At 41.9% G+C, this 19,219-nt stretch overlaps 1 long non-coding RNA gene across 7 annotated transcripts in view; it reads left to right on the forward strand.

Annotated features, from left to right (window-relative positions):
* LOC124104589 (uncharacterized) overlaps positions 1-19,219 on the forward strand; it is a 294,556-nt gene that overhangs the window by 84,548 nt on the left and 190,789 nt on the right. For 6 of the 7 annotated variants that reach the window (XR_006855472.2, XR_009228358.1, XR_009228357.1 and 3 more), the window contains exons 3-4: positions 7,056-7,207; positions 13,962-14,371. This is a non-coding gene — a long non-coding RNA (uncharacterized LOC124104589). The remainder of the gene's footprint in view (positions 1-7,055; positions 7,208-13,961; positions 14,372-19,219) is intronic. The other variant, XR_009228356.1, reaches the window with a different exon arrangement.

The following is a 19,219-nucleotide window of genomic DNA, read 5'->3' on the forward strand; positions in this document are numbered from 1 at the left end:
CTGGGAACAATGGGCTACCATATCTGGGCATCTGTGAGGACAAAGTTGCCAGCCTACATGCTCTGGAGAGTCAGTGTCAGAGAGAAGGGAATTATTTGGAGACTGAGGCTTTCCAATGGGTGATGGATGCTCAGAGGATGTAGAGAAGAATCAAAGTTCCAGACCCACCATAGTTCTTCCTTGAGTTGCCTGGTCCACCGCAGAAGGAGATTAGAGGTTCCAGAGCTATTCAGAGTTCCTGGGTATTAATTTTGAAGTCAGACTATACAGAGTTGCCAGATAGAAAAGTGGACTGACAGCTCAGTCAGGGTCCTGTGGGGCCTTGTCCAGCTGGGGTTGGCTTTTAAGTTCTGTGATGTGAGAGATGTGAATTTATCTGTTCTGAGATGTCCAGATTCAGGGAACTGACTCACAATGACCAAACTCATGTCAGATTGATGTTTAAGTGGAAGAAGTCCAGTTTCTTACTGAGGTGAGGTAGGGGTAAGTGTGTGTGTGTGTGTGTGTGTGAACAAAAGAGAGAACATGGAATTGACTAGTTGGTGCCTTCTCTCTTTATAGGCAAACCTACAAGTTATAATTTAAAATGTGATTTGTTAAGTGCAAGTTCCCAAAATGACATATTATCTTCTGGACAGTGACACAAACATACCAGCAAATTCTTGTGACTTGATCTGTATTTTTCTAGACTCTTTGAAGAGCACTTGTTCTCAATCTACTTTCACAATCTTTTCTGAACATTTAATGGGGGCTCCAAGTCATTTCCTGGACAGTAAAGCCCCTCCAGTTAGGGTTTTCTCAATGGGTAGGGAGGGAGTTAGAGGCCTGTAGGTGAAAAACTAGGAGAGAAACTCAGATGGTAATGATCTCTTGGCCCCTCTCTCGGCAATCTATTTAAGCTCCTAATATTCCTTTCTTTCCTCATAAACTAGAAAATTACTAGAATCATAGAATTGCAGGAGTTGGAAGAGGCCTTAGGCATAAGCTCCTTGGATGCAGTTTTGCCTCTTAGGCACACATCTTGTCACTTGCTTAGGGGACATGTGAGTGAGAGATGGAAGGAAGGGCAGAAGTTCTTTCCCCTGAATCCCCCAAAGGCAGATATTTCTACTGGGGGTTCAGGGTAAGGATGCTGGCAAGAAAAATAGTTTCCTATGAGCCATCTTTCCTTCTGCTTCTTCATGCTTCACTCACTCCTACGGCTCGACTTTACTCCTACCCAAGAGCCACCTGACCTTCTCCATTCCCCACCCTCCTGCTGGGGCGGGGACCTGGCCCCACAGTGTCCTTCTTTTTTGCAGTGCCCCATGTCTTTGCCTCCAGTGTCAGTACACACCCCTAGGAGGCCCCATCCATAGCCCCACAGCCCAACACGGGAAGGCAGGCCCCCCCTCACTTATCTTTGCTCCTGGCAGAGAGCCCAGCCTAGGGTGACAGGGCAATAGATATTTGTTAATTGGAATTAAAATGTGGGACTGTGAGTGGAACTTTGGGGGTTCCATTTGTAGCACTCTTTCTTCTTCCTCAGAAAGGATGAGTATTGGGAGTCTCACCATCTCTCTACAGAGAGGGAAAAACAAATAATGTGCCTTGAGCACCCTTCCACATAGCAGGAGTTCGATTTTCATGGGTAGTGCCCCATGGGGGATAAAATACAGAGTCCAGGGGTGTTGGAGCATCTCGATTTCACAGACTGATGAGATAAATTGTTATACCTGAGTTTCTCTCAGTTTTGGAGTTTTAGCCCTTCCTGTCTTTTAAATGCTGAATACAAAGCCCTTGTTAGTCTATCAAGATGTCCTGGGGGACTGCCCAGGGATTCCTTTGCAGGTGTTGGTAGACCCTGGTTTGACCTGGGGGTGTGGTAGGATAGATTATTTGCTGGGACTTATGAAACTTGTCCAGCTCTATTAGCATGGCTAGAACCAGTTCCTGACCCCTTTCCATCTTCTGCCACAAATTTCCAAAGGCTCAAGAAGAATAGAGTTCATTTCCCCTGATTACTTTCTTTTCATTATTTTAATATCAATCTCATCTTGGTTTCTCACTCACATCCTGAGTAGCAATGAGGAAGAAAATATTGATCATGACCCAGGAAGCTGTGTCAAGTGTCTCTTGAGAGCATCAAACACACTTGGTTTTTGTATGGGGTCAATAGATCAGAAAATTCTTCCAGCTTCTAGATATTTCTGTTGCATAGAATCTTCCATTTTATAGTCTGAAATAGATGATGCCACTTTAGATCATTGGCAGATTCAGATCCAGCCCGTGCCAGGCGCAGTCGCTTTTTTTTTTTGCTGCTGGGAATTGAACTCAGGGGCCACTGAGCCACATCCCCAGTCCTATTTTGTATTTTATTTAGAGACAGGATCTCACTGAGTTGCTCAGTGCCTTGCTTTTACTGAGGATCAACTCACGATCCTCCTGCCTTGGCCTCCTGAGCTGCTGGGATTACAGGTGTGCGCCACCACGCTCTGCTGAGTCACTATTGACCCCTTTGTGTATGATTGTGTCTTCTTTTCCATGTTGGTGCACATTTGCTTCCATCAGCTGCCCCGCCTCCCTGCTCTTGGAGGACTGTCCCAGCCACTAGAGGCCCTCTGCCTAGACACAGAGCTGTCTGTCCAGTGCCTGGGAGCTTATGATCCTAGCCTCCTTAGCCAATGATTGACAGGCCTGGCGTATGAAGGGTCAGCCACCTGCCTGGGGCTGGGACACACTCAGGCATACTTTATACTCCAGAATTTCCCTGTGGACCAGGTGGACGCAACTCTCCATGGGCCCTAACCCTGAAATTGCACCTATGCTACGCTTCTTTTTCTTCCTGTTCTGCCTTCTCCACTTCCTTACCTGTTTCTCCTGGGAATCTGTCTGTCTTCCTTTTTTGTAGTTGTTGTCCTGAGGATAGAACGAAAGCCTTGTGCATGCTAAGACTGGGAGCACTTCTTAATAAATCCCTTGTCCGTGAATCCTCATTTCAGGCCTGTTTCTGGGGAACCTGACCCCAGACAATGATGCCACATTGAATTCTCACAGCAACCCTGTGGCAATTGAATTAAAATAGTACTTTCATTAGTCTCATTTACAGATAAAGAAATGAGATGCCTAGTTAGTTCTCGAGTGATTTCCATAGGATCATTCAACTAGTAAGGTACGGAGTTGTGGATTTCAGAACCTCTGACTTCACATCCTGGACCTGGTTATTTACAATTCTCTACTGTAGAATTCCCTTCCATCTCATATGAAGGCTGGTAGTTTAGGCCAGTGACTATGCAGAAAATATCTACTCTATCACATATTATGGACAAAAAAGTAAGCAAAATAGTATTGAATTAATTTATAAATATATAATTATAAACCATGATGAAAGCTATAAAGCTATCCAGGTTTAGATTGGGTAATGTGTATGTGGGTGTGGGGTGTATCCACCCCCTTTTAGGGAAAAGATAGGTTTGCATGAGAAAACAAACAAACAACTCACTCCTGTTTGCCTGAAATGCAATGGCATGCAGCTGAATGAAATTAAGCTTAATTTTGTATTTTCTGTTGAGGTAGGGTTAATTTTGTAAGCTTCCTGTGATCTGAAGCTGTGTTTTTTGTAGCTTGCTTTCACTATCTGTCAACAACATGTAAGAAGTCTATCCACACACAACTCACCGCCTCCCTTGCACAAGCCCCAAGACCTTGGCAAGCCTCCTTGATGCCAATCAGCAGCCCCTAGTAATGTAAAAAGTGGTGGCAGCTTTGGCTTCCCCATCGAAGAGTTCCTCATTAAAATCTGTGCTTGGCAGAACAGTTGGTCCCAGATTACATATTCTGGCTTGTGGTGGGGCAATTGAAGGACAGAGACAATAAATGCTCACAGCTTGTTAATGACACCCTCAGAAGATGGGGTTACCTTCTAGATATTTTTCTAGAGAAATTTGGGCCACTGATCATACACACAGACACTTATTCACTCATTTCTAAGCTTTCATATTCTTTCTCTATAATGTAAGAGAGATTAATAAGCACAACTTTTCAAAGTTATGTTTTTATTTCTCCAATTGGTAATCATAAAAGAAAGAGGGGCTGAAACCTGAGCTGTCATTCAATAGACCCAGTTTAAGTGACAGGGAAGAATCTAAGAGGCATAAGAAGCTTCTCTGACCTTAAGAGAATCCCTGTGATTTAATTATTATCAGGGATAACAACAATACTTATGACAATTGTTAGATTCATCTCTGAGCTGCTATTTTACAGTTGATGAAAAATTTTCAACTTTTAAATCTCATTTTTTTCACAATCCCTTCCTTGGAGTGGAAACTCAGAAGTTTTTTTTTTCCCCACTGATTCACCGTTAATAAAGAGAAAGCTGGTTCTGTTACTGCTGATCCAACCCCAGTTTCTAGGGTTGTCACCTGTGAATGACTCAGACCCCAAATTACATTTAAAAAAATCAATCTATGTATTTTCAGAAGTTGTGAAGTTGGAATCAGAAAAGGCTAAAACAGCATCTATGGGTACTAATTCCCCCAAGGTCTACTTTAATGAACTTCTGGTATAGCAACAGGGATAACAAGGATAATCATATTTCTAGCTACAGAAATGTCCACAAATACCCAGAACTTCAAAAGTCAGGGTTGGAAGTTTTTTGCTTAATAGACACTAGATAGTGCATGATGATTTTTTTAAAAAATTGTTATAGCCTAACTAAATTCTCACAATACAAATGATAATGATAATGGTTTACACTTATTGAGTTCCTACCACATGCTGGGAACTTTGCTAAGCACGAGGGAGTCAAAGAGGTATAGGATGGGGTCCAAGCCTTCAAGCAGTTTGTATTCAAGTTGGGAAGCTCCACTTTGGCTAACTGGTTGATGATTGCTATGGAGAAGAAGTTTAGTGGATAGAGATATTGCCATGGTCTGGCACAATCAGAGGTAGCAAACAGAGGAAATAGAGCAATGTAAAGACCTTAAATGAGATAAATAAAGGGGCATGGGAAGAATGCTCCAGGCAGGGGTAGTGAAAAGAACTAGTATGTAGAGCTGGAAATGTATGAGTTATATTTAAAAGACAATGAAGAGAATAATACAACTGGAGTGAAATATAAGAACAGAGGTAGAAACATAATCCTTGAAATCCAGGTGCCAAACAGGATACTGGTGGTGGCTACAATACATTGGATGGTAATTAAATATGGCAAATATAACAGCAATAGTGGTTGATGCCATCATTAATGTCTAATATTTACCTGTTCCTGCTGTAGGTATTTACTGTTCTTTCTCATCGAATCACTCTTTAAATCAGTAAATTTTCATTGCCCACTATAATTCTCACAAGAATCCAAAATACTTGTTTTTACTTCCATTTTAAAATGAAAATACTGAAGCCCAATAGGAATAAGTAACGTGTAGAGTCACACAGCTAATTAATAGAGGAGTCTTGATTTGGGCCCATGCTGTTGGTCACAGCCTGCAGTTTCCCCCATGCTATCCCTTTACAGGGGTGGGCATATGGAAGTTGTTTGGAAAGGTGAAGACAGGATGTCATAACAGAGAGAATCTTGGAGGTGGGCAACTATTGCAATAGGCCAGACACTGTAGTGGTAGCTTATGGTGTGAGGAGAAAGGGAGGGAGGGAAAAGGAGGGAGAAGGGGAATAGCAAGGATGGTGGAAGGAGATGGTCATCATTATACAAAATACATTTTGAAGATGTGAATTTGGTGTCAACATACCTTATATACAAACAGAGATATGACAAATTGTGGTATAAAGGTGTATTAAGAATTGTAATGCAAAAAAAGAAAAAACAAGAGAGCTCATGTATAATGGCATAATTTGGCGTGAAAATACTTTATATACATAGTTACAAAAAATTGTGCTGTGAATGTATAATTATGAATATAATGCATTCCACTATTGTCATGTATGTAATAAATAAATAAATAAATATGGCTTTCCACTATTAAAAAAAAAAGAATATGTGCATCTAAAGGACAGAGTCCTTCAGGCTTGTTATCTTAGGAGACTTTGGCCTTGTTCTGACAATGCTGCCATTACTCAAAAGTATTGAGAACTCTTCCTTCAGGATTGTCTTCAACCACATGGGAAAAGTTCTAACTTCAGCCACCATGTCATTACTCAGCCTGATGACCCACCTGATTTTCCAAGCTTGATTCCAACTCACTTGTTTTAGAAAATGAAAACTGTTAAGGGACAAAGCTTGGCCACTCTTGAGGGCGAGCTCAGGTTGTTCTCACACCCAGGGGGACAGTTTGGATCATGTGGACATAAGGAAGTCCTGGTTTTGAACCCTGACTCAACCAATTCCTTGGCCAAGTTATTTAACTCAGTATGCTTCAGGTCCTTGAGCTGTAGAATGTATATTATGATTCCTTTCCTGGAGTGTGGTAGTTTTAATTAGGATGCTTTCAGCAGCAAATGAGAAGTCAACTCAAATTGGCTTAAATAATGTAGAAATTTATTTGCTCACCTATGGATAAGTCCAGAGGTGAAGTGGGTCCCAGGAAGAATACAGCTGTGGCTGACTTCAGTTCTCTGAAGTTCTCTTGGCTCTGTCCTCTTCTGATGTCCAGCTTTGTCATCTGGCTGATCCCGTTTGCAGTTCTCAAGTCATTAACAACATCTAGGACAGTTTCCTTTCTTCTTTATTTCTAGTCTTTAAGAGAGAAAAATCTCTTTTAGAGATGAATATTTACACTTTCCTTTCATCTGTTGGGACCAACTTAGGACACATGCCCACCCATGGACCAGTGCTCAGTAGTGAAGGGCCATGTGTGAATTGGCTTAGCGCAGGATAGACTGGGTGTTAAAAGGGATTAAATTGTATAATTCATAGGCATTATTTGGTCCACAGCTAATACTCAATGAAAGTTCGTTATTTTTCCTAATAATGAGGAGAGTATTCTTTGGGTAAATTACACATGCATGCCTGACATCCATCATCTATCTATCTATCTACCTACCTACCTACCTATCTGATATATTTATATATGTATGGAATGTCTTCTCTTTAAGGTTTATCCTCATTCTCTTCTTTGATTCAGGGTCACACTCTTTCTTCTCACCAGAACAGACTACAGAACAGTGCACAAGCTGAGATGGTAGCCCCAGACTTGTTTAGTGCATGAGAGAAAAACAACAACAACAACAACAACTCTTGTTGTAAATGGAGACAGAAATTGGAACGTATGACCAGGTATGGAGTGCTGAGTGGGGGTTGGGAAAGAGGAGGAATCAGGAGAGGAGGCACCAAAATCGTATTGATTTTGCTTTTGCTTTATTCCTTCCAGCTCTGCTCCTGGTGCTATCTCTGTCTTCACATTAACGCATCAGGGCAGGGTGCTGGGATGATGTTGGTGGCTCTTACGTGCAATTTGAAGAAAGTTTTAAACAGCTCATCCATCCCAGGCATTTTTAGGACCCATTTCATCTTTATGTTATTTGGCAAGTAGCTGGGAAAGACCAGAACTGAGGCTTTACACCTATTTAGCACCTGGTTAAGCATCACTTGGCACCTGCCAAATGGGTCTCTACATTTTAGGGGGAATTTGCACTGATTACTGTACTAATTAAGCAGAAGTCATTGCTACTCGCAATCATTAGGCTAAATCGGTTTCTGGGGAAAAGTCTTGATAAGCAGCTGCCCAGTTGAAGTGGATTTGAAGGCGCCCTACGCACATAGCTCATGCGTTAGCAGTTGCTCTCATGCTATCGGGTCCTTAATGTGACTGAACTCAGGGATAACTGACAGTCTCAATGCTGGGTGACATGGGTTGGGGAGTCTTAAAAGGTGAGATGCTCAAACTTAATTGAGGTAAATGATACTAAGTACTGAGCATAAAGGGCATGCCCAGGAGTGAGTAGATATTTCACACATGCTTAGGCCCACAGTTATCTTCTTTGTCATTTTTGCCTGCCCTGGTTCCTTTTCCTACCCCAGTGACCTTCAACTTACCCTTTAGGTTACTGGGAACATTTTGTAGACAATGTTTTTGTGCCTGGGGTATGGTAGACTCTCTGAACTTTGATACTTAGGATTTATGGGAACTTTTGCTGGAAAATTTGGGGGAGGAACATTGTGTGGGAGAGGGGTGGGGAGAGTATACAGCAATTGCTTTGATTTCTAAAATGTTGGGAGTGCTTGTGAGCATCTGAGGACTTTTCCATGGGCAACAGATTGTCATAAGAGACCAAGAACCTCTCAAAGAGCATCAGATCCTCTGCCTGAAGACAAGCAGTTTTGAATCAGGCACAAACTGCCTCTGAAGACTTATTTTTCTATCTTTTTTAATAACACAGCCACTGAGTTTTATAGAATATTGTGTTGGAAGTTAGAGAAATGCCAAACTGGATGGGTAGCATGAAAAATACAATGTGGCATAGAACCTTATCTATATTTGTGTACAAAATTTACTACTTTGAGATAAACTTGAAACATTGTACTGGCTATTTCTGAGATGCTAATGTGCATCATGAGGTCAGTAAATTTTCCCAACATTGTCTGTTTTCACAAGCCTTTCCTGGAATCCTGAGGGAGGTAATTTCTTTTGGAGGAGGAGGTAGATAGCTCCATATTATTAAAAATTGTGATGATGTTTGGGGGCAATTGCATCTCACTTTCTGGAAGGTTGGAGAAAAGGAATTCAATTTGAAGCCAATGGAAAATTTCAAACATGGGTGCAATCCCATATAACAAATGCCACTGTAATGAACATCTCCACATCCCAGTGATTCCCAGTGGCCTATTTGTACCAGGCAGTATTCAATGAGGAAAAACTGCTCTAAATAAAAATGTGAATAATCCCTTGAAGTTTATTCTAATAGGAAACTATGGCTCCAAATCTTCAGGGGGCAGGGCTGAGAGTGATAAGAGATACTGCCTTGGAGAGTAGCCTCTGCCAGACAGTTTCCAAGGGGGTTATTTGAGAGTTTAGTGGCGAAGGAAAACCAGATAGAGGACCATGAGGACATGAGCCCTTTCAGAAACATTCAGATAGCTTGACATTTAATGAAGGTAGAGAAGCTCCAAACATCTAATTTTTCAAATTGAAGAGAAGGGTAATTTGGGAATGCTAGAGAATTCAGTACCATTTTGCTAGGGGCTCCCTTCCTATTAGTGTAATGCCTAGTGCCTGCTAGGGCTGCATTAAATAACTATTGTGCATATAAAGTGAGAATGAGCACAGAGTTGTCCTATAAATAGTACAGTGCTACACAAAAGTTAGATACCATAGCTAATTATGTTAATGATTTATCAGGTTCATTTCCAGGGAGGCGATGGGATGGGACATGGATGAGAGATGATGCTGAAAACAAGAAAAGGGCACGGAGATGGAAAGGAGGGAATATGGAGACTTCTCTTCTTGTTATAGACTCTTGATTTTGGAGATGGAAAACATTTTCAAATGTTTTTCCAATTTTGTGACTAGCCCTTTCTTTGGAGTCTGGTAGTCAGGTAGTGAACTTCTGTGTCCAATCCAAAGAGCCACACAGCCCTGCAGTCTTTTTTTATTCTCTGGTGTGAAAGACACACATAGATGGCCCAAGATCTCATTTTCTCTTGCTTCTGGCACCTTCACAGAGTTCTGGCTCAGTTCTGAGTCAGCTCAGTGGAGAAGCAAGCCACAGGGATTTGAAGGCCCCACCCCTAACAAGGCTGTTGTACACCAGGAAGCTCGAGTTATTCAGTAGTCACAAAGCTGTTCTGTGGCCCTATAAATGAGAGAGCATCAAGGTGCGCCCATCAATGGCAACCTTGCATGGAGCACATGGCCATCTGTGCTTGGCCTGCGCTGTGGGGTGCAGAGAGGTCTGTGGGTTACATGTGTTCCACTGCTTCTCTGCAGGTCAGTTTCCCTCCAAAAATCCATTTTACATCAGTACCACATGATCCCTTTGATCCTTGGAATTCAGGTTCTTTTTGAAATGAGGTTCAGGTTTTCTAGGCACCTGAAATGGCAGGGGTGCAATTCTCCTGCCATGAGAGATTAATAATAAAGAGAACTTTTCCTTTGGAATAGACAGACATGACTGGTTAGCAAGAAGGGTGGAAAGATAAAAGGGAAGAAAAGTAGATGCAACTTTCAAAAAAGCCCCATACCAATCTGTCCCTTGACAGGAATGCCATTGGCAGTATCTGATATTTCCTTCCCACTTCCAGAAGCTTCCTAGAGCTGCCAGGCTGCTCAGGGCAGGATTGTTTTCTGCTTATTGCCAGGGAAAATGAAGATGGGGTTGCTGAGGGAAAAAAAAAAAAAGATTCTCCCTAGCTCCTAAATGAGGACATAATGAAAGATGTCCCTGGAGAGGAAGGGCAGGCTGGTGCACTACAGGAAGACCCACGACAGCTATGGACACAGAGGCTGGAGAGACTGCCTATTTCTTTCAGAAAGTGCTCTTTGGAGTCTGGTAGTCAGGTAGAGAACTTCTGGGAGCCTGCCTGAGGCCTGTGGACAGATGGCCTCCCACCTCCTGCTGGGGAAGCTCCTTATTCTGGTTGGGTGATGCGGCTGTGCTGTCTCAGGAGGATTATCTAAAGTAAGTACAGAAGGAATTGATTTATTTTACTGCTGAAATGCTGCCTTCCTGCAGATGGAAGATGGCAGCTCTTGATCCAATATTATCGATTTGCTGCAGCTGGTCTGCTGAAGTCGTAGAAAAACTCCACACAATTGGCTACCCAAGGAAGTGGAGAGGTGGCTCAGCCAGACAGACTCAGTTGGGTTCGGTCAGGTGTGGGTTGAGCAAGTAGGTCTTCGGTAGCTCAAAAAAGAAGATTTTTCTCCCTGGGTTTGGTCCCTGTCTACACAGTACTGTGGTTCAGATTTTAGCCTGGGAGTCAGTCAGCCTTGGCTTCCAAATTTCCCTCCTCATTTACTAATTGTATATACTTGATTGCATATTTAACCTCTTTTTCATTCATTTTTGAATGAAAAAAAAATTTAAATGAACACCTGGAAAATCTCTGCACCTTTATATACCTGTGAAGTAGGTTTGACCCCATTTATGTCTTGGATATGTGAAAAGAGCCAAAGATACAGATGGGAGTGAGGTGGCCTGACTTTCTTCTCTGTCGTGGTGGCACATGTCTGCAATCCCAGTGGTTTGGGTCTGAGGTAGGAGGATAGCAAGTTCAAGGCCAGCCTCAGCACCTTAACAGAGCCCTAAGCAACTTAGCAAGACCCTGTCTCAAAACAAAAAAATAAAAACAGACTGGGGATGTGTCTCAGCATCCCTGGGTTCAATCCTAGTGCCAAATTGGGGGAGGGCAGAGTCTGGAAGCAGCTAAATGCTCTGCCTAGAACAGTAGGACAGCTGTCACCTGAGAAAGGCCCCAGAATAAATGACAGCAAGATCGGTAAGGAGAGCAGGTCCAGGCAGAGCTTTAGGGCACTCTTGTTTTGATCAATCAATGACCTGTCAGGGAACTGGGTCGGGTTTCCTCTGCCTTTGCCTCCAAATCAGCTTTGCCTCTTCAAATAGAAATAAAGGGCAGCTCTGGACACCTGAAGTTAGCCCTTTAGGCCTCTCCTTATCCATGTCTGCTTTCCCAGGGCAGTTTGCTGAGCTGTCTGTCTGTTAGCACTGTTCTCTTGCCAAGTCCCTTCCTAGGCAGCCTGGTGCCATGATTGCAATGTGCCAAGGTTCCAGGTACACTCCAAAATCATAGTTACAGTCATGTACCTCATTACAATCTTTGATCAACGATAAACTTCATATCTGATGAGAGTTCCATGAGATTATATCTCCTAGTGATGTGGTAGCTGTCTTAGTTTGTGTAACTACATTTTCTGATGTTGGCACAATAATGAAATCAGCTAATGATGCCTTTCTCAGAATGTATGCCCATCAGTAAATGATGCATAACTGTACTTCCAGTTAAAAATGACAGTTAAACCCATTCCTCTCTTCTTCTTCCTGAAACCTCATGAAAATGCCTGCCAAGGATTAAAAACCCCAAAGATAGAGGAAATGTGAGACACTATGAAGGAGGTCAACCCATTTTTGGAGGATGGAAAGCAAATGAAGGAGGAGCTACTGATTCAGAGGGGGAAGCTGTAACTTCAGTGTCCCCAGGGAAGGGCAAGGAAGAGAACCAAGATGATGGCCTGCAAGGTCCAGCAGGTGGGCTTGACACATGGGATCAGGCCAGGCCTTTGTTTGAAGTCTGTCTAGGTTCAATTAGAACCCCAGGTCTCTCCTGGACCCAGGCAGAGGTGATAACTGTCCTCCTCCCCTCTGTTTAGAAATTGGACCTGGAGAGGCTAGGTTCAGCACATGAGGACATCATACACCGGAAGTAGTGGGGGTAACACACAGACTGGCTATGCCGTTTCTGAGGGTGGGGGCTTTCACCTACCTTCTTTGTTCTGCTATCCCAGATGCTGACAGCCAGGACCTGAGCCCTAGAGTAAAGGTGGCTTCTACTCCAGGGAGACTGAATTGGAATTGGTTACAGATCCTGAAGTTTGAGGACCCCTTAAACCTTAGAAATTGATACGCCATGCTGAGGCATTCTGAATTTCTCATCTATTTAAAAATTTTCAGGAATTTAACTTTGAACTCAACTCAAACTGCACCGCTCCTGTGGTGGGTAGAGACTGAAATCTTGGTTCAATTTTTCAGCCTTAGCTTAGCTATTTAAGTGTCTGCCCTGCTTATGCATGGTTCAGGAGGCAGCCAGAGATCAGGTGGGAGTTTATTCATAGAATATAGGGCTTTCCCTTTCTGGCACTTTCCTTTCTGGATAAAGTATTTCACAGTTTTGCTCTTGCCCAGTACTCAAAATATTTGAGCCAGTAAGCCTGTAGGTGTCTGTTAGAATGTTTGCCCTCTGCTTGGAGCTGAATGGGACTTGTTTTCAGGCTAGAAAAAAAAAAAAGGAGAAATGACCCAGCACTTCCAAATGTCAATTTGTCTCTGACTTCCAGATACTCTTCAGTGCCTTCAGGAAGTTTTTTTGTTTGCTTGTTTGATTGATTTTAAAGTTCAGGATTATAGTAGTTTTCGGAATGGGACAGGGTGGGAGATTGGTCTGGTAAGAGTTGATTGTTGGGGCTGGGGTTTTGGCTGAGCGGTAGCTCACCTAGCACTTGGGAGGCGCTGGGTTCAATTTTCAGCACCACGTAAAAATGAATTAATAAAATAAAGTATTGTGGCCAACTACAAGTAAAAAAAAATTTAAAAAGAGTTTATTGTTGATTGGAGCTAATTTTTGGTAGCCATTACTTTTTTAAACTTATATTTTCTCATCCCCTTTCTCCATCTTTTAAATATGAAAGAACAGTTAAGGACCAGCAAAAGTTTGAGGAAATCATGTAATATGAGAGATAGGGAAATATAAACAAAACTTTAAAATGGGGGAAAATTTGGGAGACAGATGCTCAGACAAAACAGAGGTACTGTCCAAGAAGAATAAAGTACAAAAAAATAACTCTCCACAATAATATTTGCAGAAAGACAATAAATATTTTACCTGTATATCAAAAGCGGGCTGCTGTTTTAAAAATAAATTTGGAGGACCAGAAATGTCTTATAAATTAAAAAATAGCATTACACACATGCTAAATAGTGAAAGAAATTGACTAGAAAGTAAAGCAAAATGATAGACATGAACATTAAGAAAGAAAATATAAGAATCAACCTAAGAAGGCTAATATCTGACTAACTGAAGCTCTAGAAAGGGAGAATAGAGAACCAGGAGAAAAAGATCTTTTCAAGGAAATAACACAAGAATGTATTCCTGAGGTGAGTACCCTAAATATCTAGAGTCTAGATCAGAGTTGGTAAACTATGACCTATAGGCCTGTTTTGTAAATAAAGTTTTATTGAAACACAGCCATGCTAATTTGCTTCTATGTAGTTCATGGCTAGAGGATAGAGTTGGAAAGTTAAGAGAGAAACTGTATGGCCTACAAAACATAAAATATTTACTATCTGGTCCCTTATAGAAAAAGGTGCTCACTGCTGGTTCGAACGATGAGATCCCTCCATTGACCAACACCATGAATACAAGAAGACGCAGATATAAGGACATATTGTGAATTTTCAATACACCAGGAGTAAAGAGAAAAATATTGAGATTCCAGAGAGAAAAGAGAGTCACGTAGAAAGAATCAGAAATCAGAATGGGATTGAACTTCTCAAAAGCAATGGTGGAAGTCATAAGAAAGTGGAATGATACCTTCAGGATTCTGCAGGAAATAAAAAAAAATTAATCTGGAACTTAATCCAGTATAAAGATGAAATAAAGGTGTTTTCAGACGGCGACATCTCAAAGATTGTACTTCTAGTCTTCTTCAGAGGATATGCCTCAGCACAATGAGGGAGTAAACCAAGAAGGAGGAGGACATGGAAGCCTGTGCGTAGGACAGTGGTGGGAGATCCTGAGGATGCTGCCGGGCTCTAGGCCCAGAGAGCAATGGGTCCAGGCTGAAGGGCTGCGGGTGGGTGGTCATTTGGGAAAAATACATGGAACTGAAGCTTGTCTGTGTGCTGGACCAAGTAAAGGAGACCATTAAGGGTTTAGAAGCATTTGGGGCTGGTTATTTGGTAAACTAAACAGATCCACCAAAAGTGCAATTATTCCATGGGAAAGATTGCATGATAAAGTATAACTGCAGCACTGACTCACCAGTGGAGAATATTTACACAATCTGCCTGGTGGCTGAGTGGTCCCCCTCCTGCTTTGTGATCTGAGAAACATTTCATCCCACTAGTTCCTTCAGCCCTGGGGGAGGCAGGAACTGGAGTGACTGGCCTCTGTTTGGTCTTTCAGCAATTCTAACGCTTTCTACCTAAAACCCTATATGAAATTTCCTTCTATTGAATGATCTGGCATGGGTTTGTGGAGTCTGACGGTCTCTGAAATTGATAAAGCAAGAAATAGCACAGGTAGGCATTGAGTTAGAAATATGGAAGTAAACACCAAGGGTAAAAAACGACAACGGAAAGAGTGGAAAGTCTGCTATTGAGGAAAAGAACTTGGTGCTGGGAGATGAGAGAGATATGTTAGGGAAATGTTATTGTTGGTTATGTCTTTTATAACATTATTTGACTTAAGCTAGATACATATATTATTTTGAAAAACAAAAGCAAAAGCAAAAATTCACTGAGAACATTTGTCAACCTCAAAACCAGGGTAGTCATCAGGTCTCATATTCCCACAGATGAAGCTATGAGCAAGTTAGAGATTTAGGTGGGTGTGGGATCCTCTGAGCCAACTAGGTAGGTGTTAGTAGGAGACAAAAATTGCTCATCTGCTAAAGGTAGCTGGGCCATCTGGTCATCAGTACAGGTGTACCCCACCACAAGCCAACCTCAGCCCAAGGCAAAGGACTGGAGTGCCCCTCCTCAGAAGGAGTTATGATGCTGGTGAAGTGCGCGGACCATCCTCATTATAGCTACAGACAAAGGCACTGGGCAGGATTAAAGCAACATCACTTTAAAGTTGAGAGACTTCCACTAGAGGCAGTTCCCTTAGCTTTCCTTATGCAATCTAGATCTTATTTCACCATTCAGAGTTCTACTTTTTCCTGTGAGGACCAGAGATACCTTATTAAAAAGTATCATCATTCCATAGTGTAGATATTAATACTTCATCAGAAAAATAGCTAGTAAATATTTTTTCCCATTCTGTAGATAATGGGCAAACAAATTAAACAGACACTTCTCAAAAGAAGAAATACAAATGGCCAACAAATATATGAAAAAATGTTCAATATCATTTACAATTAGGAAAATGCAAATCAAAACTACACAGAGATTGTATCTCACACTGGTCAGAATGGCAGTCAGCAAGAACACAATAATAAATGCTGGAGAGGATGTGGAGGAAAAGGAACACTTTTACACTGTTGGTGGAATTGTAAATTAGTACAAACACTATGGAAATCAGTATGGAGGTTCCTCAAAAGACTAGGATAGAACAACCATATGACCCAGCTATATCACTGCTAAGTATTTATCCTAAAAAACTAAAGTCATAATACTACAGCGATACATGCATACCCATGTTTACAGGAGTACATTTCACAACAGTCAAACTTTAGAACCAGCCTGGATATCCATCAGCAGATGAATGGATAAACAAAATGTGGAGTTATAGTCCACAATTGTATATATATATATACATACATACACATACATACACACAATGGAGTTATAGTCAGTCACAAAGAAAAATGAAATTATGTCATTTTCAGGAAAATAGATGGAACTTGAGAACATTACTTTAAACAAAACAAGGCAAACTCAGAAGGTCAAGGGTTTTCTTTCATACGTGGAAGCTAGAGAGGTAAAGGAAAAGAAAGGTGGGGAGATCTCATGAAAATTGAAGGGAGATCAGGAAAGGAAAGGGACCAGTGGGGATAGATAAGAGGAGAGAAAGGGGAGTACTAGGGAATGATATTGGCCAAATTATATTGTTATATTGTGTGCATGTACAAATATGTAAACAAATTCTATCATTAGACACATATATAATGTACCAATAAAAATATGCAGATTAAAAATATAATTCTGAAAAAAAAGTATCATCTTTCCAAATGAATATTCATTTCTTCTTTCCTCTTCTTTTTTCCTCTCTAACTCAAGACCCTCAGCTCTTTCTTGTCTCCTGGTTTTGAAACAAGTTCCAGGAAGTTTCCTAATAAAGCCTACTCCAAGGTTCTGTAGCCAGCCTTTAATAAAACTCCAAGGAATTGTGGCATTTCAATGAACCCCACACCTTTATTTTCCATATAAGGGGTGCAGTGGGAAGATCAAGGCTGTAGTCTTTCTCTCTCTCTTACACACACACACACACACACACACACACACACTTGCTCCATGGATATTTCCTTTCAGTCCCTCTGCCCTACAGCATCTCTTTTCAACTCTGTCACAGATAGAATTATATCAGCACAGTGAGCAAAGACCTTGAGGCATAAGAGCTGATGGGATAATTTATGGAAATGCAATTTATCCTTGGCAGAGGGAAAAAAAAAAAAAAAAAAACCAGAAAAGGCCTGGCTGCTGTGGTTTGCTCTGGAAAGGGGAAAGGGCTGTGGATTCTACAGGATTTTGGAATACTCTACTTAGGTTCTTATGTTTTGAGTTTTGCTGGAGAAGTGACACGGGGTCTTATGAAGCTCTGAGAGGAAATGTCTCCTTTCAAAGCTTCCACTGGTTCTTGGTATAACTGCAGGGTCAGGGAGATGAAGAGACATGTTACTGGATTTTTGGTTTTAAAAGACAAGGCTTTGGGCCAGGTGAGGTGGCACATATCTGTAATCCCAGCAACTTGCGGGGGAGAGGCAGGAGCTTGGGGAGTTCAAAGCCCCTCAGCAAAAGAGAGGCCCTAAGCACCTCAGTGAGACCCTGTCTGTAAGTAAAATACTAAATAGGGCTGGGAATATGGCTCAGTGGTTGAGTGCCCCTGAGGTCAATCCCTGGTTACCCCACCTCCCCAAGAAAAAAGCAAGGCTTTGGTACACTTTGGAAGAGAAAGATCATAATAAAGGGTCCCACCTCCTCTGCTCCAACAGAATTTAGTCTCCCCCACCTAATTCTGCCACCCCTAATCTGTCAGAATGAGAACCAAGACCAGGGGTGGCCAGAACTCCAGGGAGAGGGGAGATGGGAGAACCAGTCCCAAGCACCTGAAAGGATACTGGAGCTTGGGTGGGAACTGTCCACAATGGGGTCTCTGTGGGAGGAATGGTCTGGAGACTCAATTTTCAAGGGGAATATGTTCCTGACCAGGGCTATAATCCTCTTCTGCTGTTGAGAAAAGGTCAGCTTCACACAGCAGCATTGGATTAGAGATGTTGGAGGGGGTAAGGGAGGCAGGGGCCAATATCCATTTTGGTAAACAAAGAGCAAGAGAAGAGAAGTGGCCAGTGTGGTGGCCACTTGTGTTGGATCTCCGAGTGAGCTGGTGATCTTCACTGTGAAAATGGAAGCACCTTCTCCCCCGAGTGCTCAGGAACATTAGGGAGAGAGATGGTCATGCTGCTGTTCATTCTTTCATTGCTCCAACATGTAATGACTTCCGTCTACTAGGCACTGTCTGGTCCCTGGAGACACTGAAGGAAACCAGAATATAACTCCCCAAAATATGAAGAATTGTGGAGCTGGAGACAATTAAGGTGCAGGGCAGCTCTTTGCCTTCTCTCTGTTTTTGCCTGAAAGCAAAGACAGATTTACAAAGACAAAGCTCTTCCTACTGCCCCCCAAGGAAGGACAGAAGGCACATTCTTTTGCAACCCTTATCAGCCCTGAGATGGCACCAGAGGAATCTGGGAGCAGCCTTCCCTCCTTCCCACCCCTTTCCTGCCTTTGGAAACCTGGGACTATTTTTACTTGGTCTTATCACCTCTAAAATGTATATTGTTCTGTTAGACACACTGTGCACCGCCTGCATTAATAAACTTGCTTATTTTTTGCTTGTTAATTTCTTTCGTTACAGAAGTCTATCCTGACTATGAATTTATGAGCATTGGTGGCAGGGGGATGCAATTTTTTTTTTCTTCTCTTCACACAGGAGTAAACTAGACAAAGTCCTTGCACTCACTTGTTTTTCTGAAATTGATTTATGTACCTTTTGTTTTACCAGCCCCTCTTTAAAAGGTATCCTTTCATCTAATTAATCCCATAGGCTAGACTCAGGCCACCAGCCCTCTAAGGTAAGGTCATAGGAACCAGAGATACTTCTGGTGGCTTCATCAGTGATGGCCATTTATTACTGGGTGCTACACGCCAGGCATCTTGTCAAGCCCCTTACGTATCTAATATACATGTGACAATGTAGGGAAAGAAAATATTTTCTTTAACCCCCAGAAGCTCTTAGTTGGAATAGACTCTGGTAACAAAACACAGATTAGTGAGAGATAAACAAGAAATTTTTAATATGTATATTTCATATACACATGGGAGGGACCCAGGAAACGAGTAGTTCTCAAAAAGTTGGCTTTGATTTCTAGCACATCTTTCAACAAAGAACAGTAAATTTTTAGAGAAGGGACATGATAAAAGAAAAAAGCTTTGAGTCTCTTGGGGAAGCAACTTGTGGGAAGGCAAATAAATAGCAGATAAAGGCTAATTAGTAAAGTATATTAATGCTGATTCTCTGGTACCCACTCCAGGCAGATAAGGGTCTAAAGTGGTCTGCAGTGGTTAACCTTTGTTCTTCCTGGTAGAAAGAGGGTCAGGATACTTGTGGACTTTG

The sequence above is a fragment of the Marmota monax genome, unplaced genomic scaffold (genome assembly GCF_021218885.2).
Source record: "Marmota monax isolate L192 unplaced genomic scaffold, Marmota_monax_Labrador192_F-V1.1 WCK01_AAM20220418_F8-fsc00001, whole genome shotgun sequence".
In the NCBI taxonomy this organism is placed as follows: domain Eukaryota; kingdom Metazoa; phylum Chordata; class Mammalia; order Rodentia; family Sciuridae; genus Marmota; species Marmota monax.